Consider the following 6,576-nt stretch of genomic DNA (forward strand, 5'->3'; position numbering starts at 1 on the left):
GGCCCCGTCGCCCCCCTCTCTTTTCTCACCTTGAATGATGCGCCCGGTGCTGCTCCGTTTTATTATTGTAGTATTATTGATCCCGCGGCGGGCCTCTTTGTGACGCTGATGTGCAGTGTCATCGTAAAATATTCCCGCGGGCCGGCTGGGCCTCAGGGTGGGTGGCAGGCAGGGGCAGAGCCGCCGGGCAGAGCTTGGCGCAGCGCGTCCAGCTCAGATATTGAGCAGAAAACGGCTGACGCACGGGTACTGCATGGACTCACGTCGCGCGTCGCGCCACAGATTCCTCACCTTCTCCATAGCGCGGTACAACTACAATCATGACACAAACAATTACAATTATACGAAGAAAAAGCCATGTTACTATTATGACATTGTACCAGTAAAAAACAACACTGTCGAAGTGTGCGAATGTCGTACAGGTGAGCCGAAAGGCCATTCACCGCAATCCACACGCTTGACAATTGACATTCTAAGTAATTTTTTTCAAATAAAAATCTGTTGAAATAGTTTAAAAAGATGATTTTCCAGAGTTTTTAAAATATATGCCTTTTTTTGGGGGGGGGGGGGATTTCCAAACAGTTTTGAGAACACACACTATCCCACACGGAAAAAAGACGTCTATAAGATGTCTAATATGCATCTTTCTGTATAATATATATTCTACAAAAACTAGGTTTGGTCACAACTGACAATTTCAAAAAAGATGTGGAAATGTCAAAAGTTCATGAGAGTTTTTAAAAAAAGAGTATGGAAGATTATTTTCAAACATTGTACAGTCTAGTAAACATTTGCAAACTTGCCAAGGAATTAAAACATTGTGCACAACTTACGTAAGTACTTACATACCCGATCTCGGATTTGAACCGAACCAACCGAATGTGGCTTGTTTGAAAGATAATTTGTATGCCTTATAAATAAGCCACGTCGAAATTTGTGATATAGAAAACCCATACCCATAAGCCGTGCTCAAACGTGCATTTTGGAGCACCCTCACGTCCAGTGAAGTCGATGACGAGAAAAGTGACAATTCGGAAGTGCAAACAAAAAGGAATGAAGGACCTCTTCAGATTGCAATGCTTCGGTGCTGTATTTTGTTAGAGATACTCAAACATTCCCCCCCCCCCTTCCGAATAGGAAATTCATTTTAGAAAGCTGTCTCCGACTAACCACGGTGGAAAAAGTATGGGGTGGGGGGCGGGGGATGGGGTACGCAAAACCGTTTTCCATAATACACGGTCCGCCATAAAGCTGTCAATAATGCGAAGCCAGCATATTGGCATGCCATGACAAGGAAAACACTGCAGGAGGGGCGCAACAAGGACGAGATGCCGCGGCCCGCCCGGACAGGTTAGGTAAGAGGTCAAAAAAAGTGAAGCTTGAAACCTAAACCCGAAAATATATATTACGTTTTTTTTCTTTTTTTTTTAAGGGCAAGCAGGTAGGGGCGGAAAGACGCATCAGGCAGTCTTGTCGACCACATTCCACGCACACGGCCACGGGGCTCAACCCTCTCCTAGACATTCATACTTTCATCCTCTGCTCTAGCCAGACAATGCCAGTAATGTATTCTTTATGTCCCAGGTGACAGTCACCAAAGCTATAAACTTCCTCATCTACTACGTCCCCGCTGCCCCCCCCCCCCCTTCCTTTTTCTGTTTTCCACTTTCATTCTAAATGTAAAGTGACTTCTATGTCCCTTTATCGTGGCCGACAGCGTCAGCGCGCAAGGTCCGCCGGGAGCGGCAGCATCCTTCATTCAAAAACGCTCCCGGCTCGACTTCATTCATGGGTAGCCTGGGCCTGTTCAACAAGTGGCGAGGAGAGAAAAACTCGAAACTGGAGCAGCAGAAGTGAGTCCTGGACGCCAATCGCGAGCCAGAGCCCGCCCCCGCGCAGCGCGCCGCCAGCAGCGTCGCTCATCCTTTCTCTGCCTGACCGGCGCACATCCTCTTGGCGGCGTTCGCCATAATGCCTGCACGTCAAAAGAAACACGAGAGCTTCTTTCACCGGGCATAATCGCACACCCCCTGGGCGATAGCCTGCCCAGGAGGATCCTGATGGCTGCTGATATAGAGGCCAGCGTCCAGCGAGCTCTCCCAAGCCATCGCGCCATTCAGCAGCTCAGCGAGCGGGTTTCACACACACGCCGAATTCATTCATTTGAAAAAGTGCGCCCTGAATAGCCCGCGCGCACTACTGCTGTCCATGCAAAGCGGTACCACCGCATCCCCCTTTTGTTCAACAGCACAAGATTCTATTTTTCGGCGCAACAAAGGGCCCCGCGGCGCTGCCGTGATAGGCACAACAATGCGCTTTGTACCAGCGCTGCTCCTCCTCCCATTTTCACGCTACAAAAGTAGCGGAAGACGAGTCTATACGCGAGTTATTGTAACGACCCACCTGTCATTTTTGAACCTCCTGGCCGCTTCCTGTCTTACAGGGCTTGGTGCGTGGACCTCCTTGGCGCCGCTCCGCTACTTGAACGCGGCTGCCACCAATTTGAGGTGGGCAGCTCAGCGGGTTAGGAAAGTTCGTCGTGAAAGTCCGCAGGAGCACCGCTCTTAGCGTGTCACAGCTCTAGGCCGGTACCTATACCTGTAGCTAATAGGTACATGATGTTGCTGGACGTCTCAAAGATCATTGGGATCATTGGGGGTGACATTTGTCAATGTCGCACTGGCATCGGTTTGGTGTGAATCCCAATTCGCACACTTGTACAATCAACAGTGTGAATTTTCCTTGAAATTTTGCGCATTTATTGTACCGATTGTACCTGCAAGTGCGCACCGGTGTGCGGCATATTCAGACGCTTTTGGGTTTCCTGTGAAACTATATCACTTTGAGCAACTAGAGAGAGGGAATCGAGAAGCGCAAAGTGACACGCTAGCCCAGTTTTACATCCGCTCGCTGCTGCTGGACCACTGAAAAGGGAAAAAAAAGAAAGACAGAAATATTATCTCCTTGTGTGAGGCGCGACTTTCCTCCACCCCCTATTCTCTCTCCCCTTCGGTGGCGCATATATATCATGCACACACATTGTGCACCAAAAAATGTTGAATGCGCTTCCTGTTTCTCGGCGCGATTTCTTTTGTGGTGACACATTCCGTGCACCCTCGGCCGCGCCCCACCCCCACCCTACAGGTGTAGATTATTGCCCGGCCACGCCCGGCCCGCCGCCGAGGGCCGAGGGCACCGCCCATGTCCACCTCCCGCCGGCTATCCGCCTTTATACGTGGGCCCCTCCCCCCTCCCTAATGCCTTTCTTCCCACTAAAAAGCGCGATTTACCTGTGGTCCTGAATGAATCTCGTCCTCTCATGGGTCCCTATATATATGTATAGGGTCCCCATAGTGACCGGAGCCCCCCCGTGTAATAGTGTGTGATAGCCCCGTCCATTCATTCGGTTCATTCATTTCATTCACAGGGGCATAAGGAAACTACTCGGGGACGGTATGAAGAGTATTTTCGGCCTACAGGCTTACTACGAGTACCGAACAGCCAAGGTAAGGGGCTATAACAGCGGCAGCACGCTCCCATTTACAAAACGACCCATAAAGATGTGTTTGCAAAATAGAAACACGAAACGACACACCGCAGACCACAAACGGCATCATGTGTATGTTGTTGTTGCAGAAACCCGATCGCTGCTTCGAGATTAAACCATCGTGGCAGACCTGCCCCTGGCGGCGAGAATAGACTACACTACATACACCATATGGTGGGCGAAAATCATTGTGTGTGAGCAAACAATACTGGTTTGAGCCCTTCACAGCGAATATAGTAAACCGTCGAGGTCATATGAGGGCTGCTTACCGAGCGCGCAACATGCGCCGAGCCAAACTGGCGAAAAGCTGCGAAAAGGAACTCGTGGCGTGGATGAGACCAGAGGATAAGACGCCTTTGGCGGGCTGTGATGCAGGGGATATTTCACCTTTCCCGCCTTGAACACACGTACACACTCACACACCACCGTGCACCTACACAAACCTCTTGAGCTCCCTTGACTGTACATGCCTCGCCTTACACATAGAAGGGGACGAGCTGCCATACAAAGAGCTACAAATTAGTGTAGAATTTGTACCGACGGAGGCTATGGGGCTGCTCATGCAAGGGGTCGGGGGGCAGAGAGGCGGCGAAATTCGCGCCAACCTGAATGGAGGCAAGTCTCGCGTAAATAATCGATGACAGTGCTGCAGGCTGCGGCCGTGCGGCGTGTGACACCGTCTCTTTAGGCTCATAATACCCCACAATCAAAGGAAGAGGACGGGTAGCGAGGGGGAGGAGGAGAGGGGATGAAGAGAAGGGGGCGTGGCGGCGGCACAGGGGAGCGAGAGAGAGAGAAAGACAGAGGGCGTAGATCAAGTCAAGTTGGTGCCGCGCAGTCTGGGGCGGCCAGCAGGCAGGGCCCGGCCCCGGGTCCCACAGGTACGGGTAGACAGGCCGGCACCAGAGCTCTTCGGACGCGACCGCTCGCCCGCGCGCACGCAGCCCCCACACACACACACGCGCGCGCGCGCGCGCACGCACGCACGGCGGCGGAAGCCCGTTCGGCTCCATGTATCAAACCCTCACAAAAGGCTCCTCCCACCAGGATTGTATTATTCTTCATTCTTAAGCTGGGGCCCTTTTATTTTCCTGTTGTGAGCCGCTGGCTGCTTCTTTCGCGCTCTTTTATTTCTCTCTTTTTCCTCAAATAATCTCGCGCGCAGCTTTGCCCCGCCCCGATGATGCCAACCTTCTTCCTCCATGCTAATGTTGACTTTCGACAATGGTGCCAACCTTCGGGGCGCCTCACCCGAGTTATGCGGATTAAATGTCGACTAGTCTTGAGCGCACCCCCACTATTTATGCCTAGATGAGCTGTGAGCGGAATGAAACACGTCAGCCAAGCCAAGCCCCAGTGATTCTTCAATCGACCAATACTCTGCAAATTTAACTGTCTAACAAGATCACAGCTTTTACAGAAAAACTAAAATGATATGTCATTTTACCAGGAAACCTGAAAATTTATGTACAGAAGAACTTTAGCTGTGGTCTCATTGTAATTAACATTTTCTGAGTATTAAAATAGGTCGAGGCTACATATAGTACGTTATGCCTTCAGCGCAAGGCTCTTCGCCAACAGGAGTGTCCTTAGTGTGCCCGTTCGCGCTAGCTTTAAATTCACCAGCACGCGTGTGGTTTCCTTTTTTTTTCCTTTCCAAAATTTGTGAGGAGGTGACAAATATTCTGTTCTTTTTAGTCTCTGAGAATCGCAGAGGCGGCGGCAAGGTGTCTGTCAAGGAGCGCCTTTCTTTCTCTCTCTCCCACCTTTATGTCTCGGACAGTGGAGTGCTATATGCATATCGAGTGTGTACACACGATGCCGCCGGCTAAGCGGCCGGGTCCAGCGAGCATAACGAAGACAGAGGGAGCAACGGGAGGAGAAGAAAAAAATGTAGTCCGGGAACCTTAGTCAAAAACAGGCCCTAGGTGGGACAAAAAATGTACAAAAGGTCTGAAAACGGTTTCTGGTGCAGTTGAGTGAGCTGATCACGCTCCCGCAAAGTTCCCTAAAATTGGTTGGGGGGAACTCGAGTTATTGAACAAAAAGGGCCTAAATGCAGGGTTCCGCGTTTTTGGCTCTATCGTCGAAACTATTTGTGCTAGGTGGACGGGATGAGTGTCAAAATGTTCGGAAAGGAACGGGGAATAAGCCTCAACCAACACAAGTCGAGCGCAAAATGTATTTCTAACCAAAAACGCGAGTCGAACACAAAATTTTTATTTTGACTTGTTCAATTTTTAAAATCTCACGTCATATCTTCTAAACGCGTGGGGAACTTTAATGACAGCCCCGAGGAAACGCTGTGCGCTCATCCTTCAGCTAGATGACGCTGTTTTCACATTCACTCTAGCTCTAACCGTTCACGTTCAAATCGCTTTGAACTGAAGCCGTGCAGAGCCGCCCGCGCGGCCCCGCCGCAGCCGCGCCGCTGGAGCCCCGCTGCTTCCCCCACCACCCAGCGCGCTCGCTCTCACTCGCACGCACGGGAGGAAGAAGGACAGAGTAGCGCGCGCGCGCCCGAAAAAGGGGAGTATGAAATGTGAAATATTTAACGTTTAGAAAATACGGAAGCTATTTTGTTTCCATGCATCGGGTAGGCCAAAGTGTCCTCTCCATTCCGGCATCAAAACTGCTCCGGGAACTCTTATGGCAAGCGTGTGCACCGAGGAAAACCCCGGCCGTGCACTTTAGCGCAGAACGGGTACCTCGGGTGAACGGTGAAAGGTACAATACTCAAAATGGGCGCCATTTGACGAGGAAAGTACCTCCTTTCTAATGGTATCAAACACCTTACCCGAATATCTAAAGAGCCCACGGAAATGGAGGAAAATCGATTTTGAACACCACAAATGAAGATTTAAAAGGAGTACGCTGTACAAAAAGTCGTAATCGAGAGCTCAAATCGAAAAATGGAAGAGGAAGTACCCCTCCAAAACCGCACATTCTCCGTCCAGTCTACATATCAACGGGGCGTTAAACGCACAGGTTCAAGAGATTTCGGCACTTTAAGGTAAAACTTAAGCATT

General features: G+C 50.4%; 1 protein-coding gene and 1 long non-coding RNA gene across 2 annotated transcripts in view; both read right to left on the minus strand.

Moving 5' to 3' along the window:
• LOC127750258 (uncharacterized) overlaps positions 1–306 on the minus strand; it is a 25,668-nt gene extending 25,362 nt beyond the window's left edge. The window contains exon 1 of the long non-coding RNA XR_008011597.1: positions 30–306. This is a non-coding gene — a long non-coding RNA (uncharacterized LOC127750258). The remainder of the gene's footprint in view (positions 1–29) is intronic.
• LOC113208314 (gastrula zinc finger protein XlCGF8.2DB-like) overlaps positions 1–6,576 on the minus strand; it is a 57,613-nt gene that overhangs the window by 6,567 nt on the left and 44,470 nt on the right. The window lies entirely within an intron of this gene.

The sequence above is a fragment of the Frankliniella occidentalis genome, unplaced genomic scaffold, assembly GCF_000697945.3.
Source record: "Frankliniella occidentalis isolate FOCC.00 unplaced genomic scaffold, Focc_3.1 Scaffold159, whole genome shotgun sequence".
NCBI classification, from domain to species: Eukaryota; Metazoa; Arthropoda; class Insecta; order Thysanoptera; family Thripidae; genus Frankliniella; species Frankliniella occidentalis.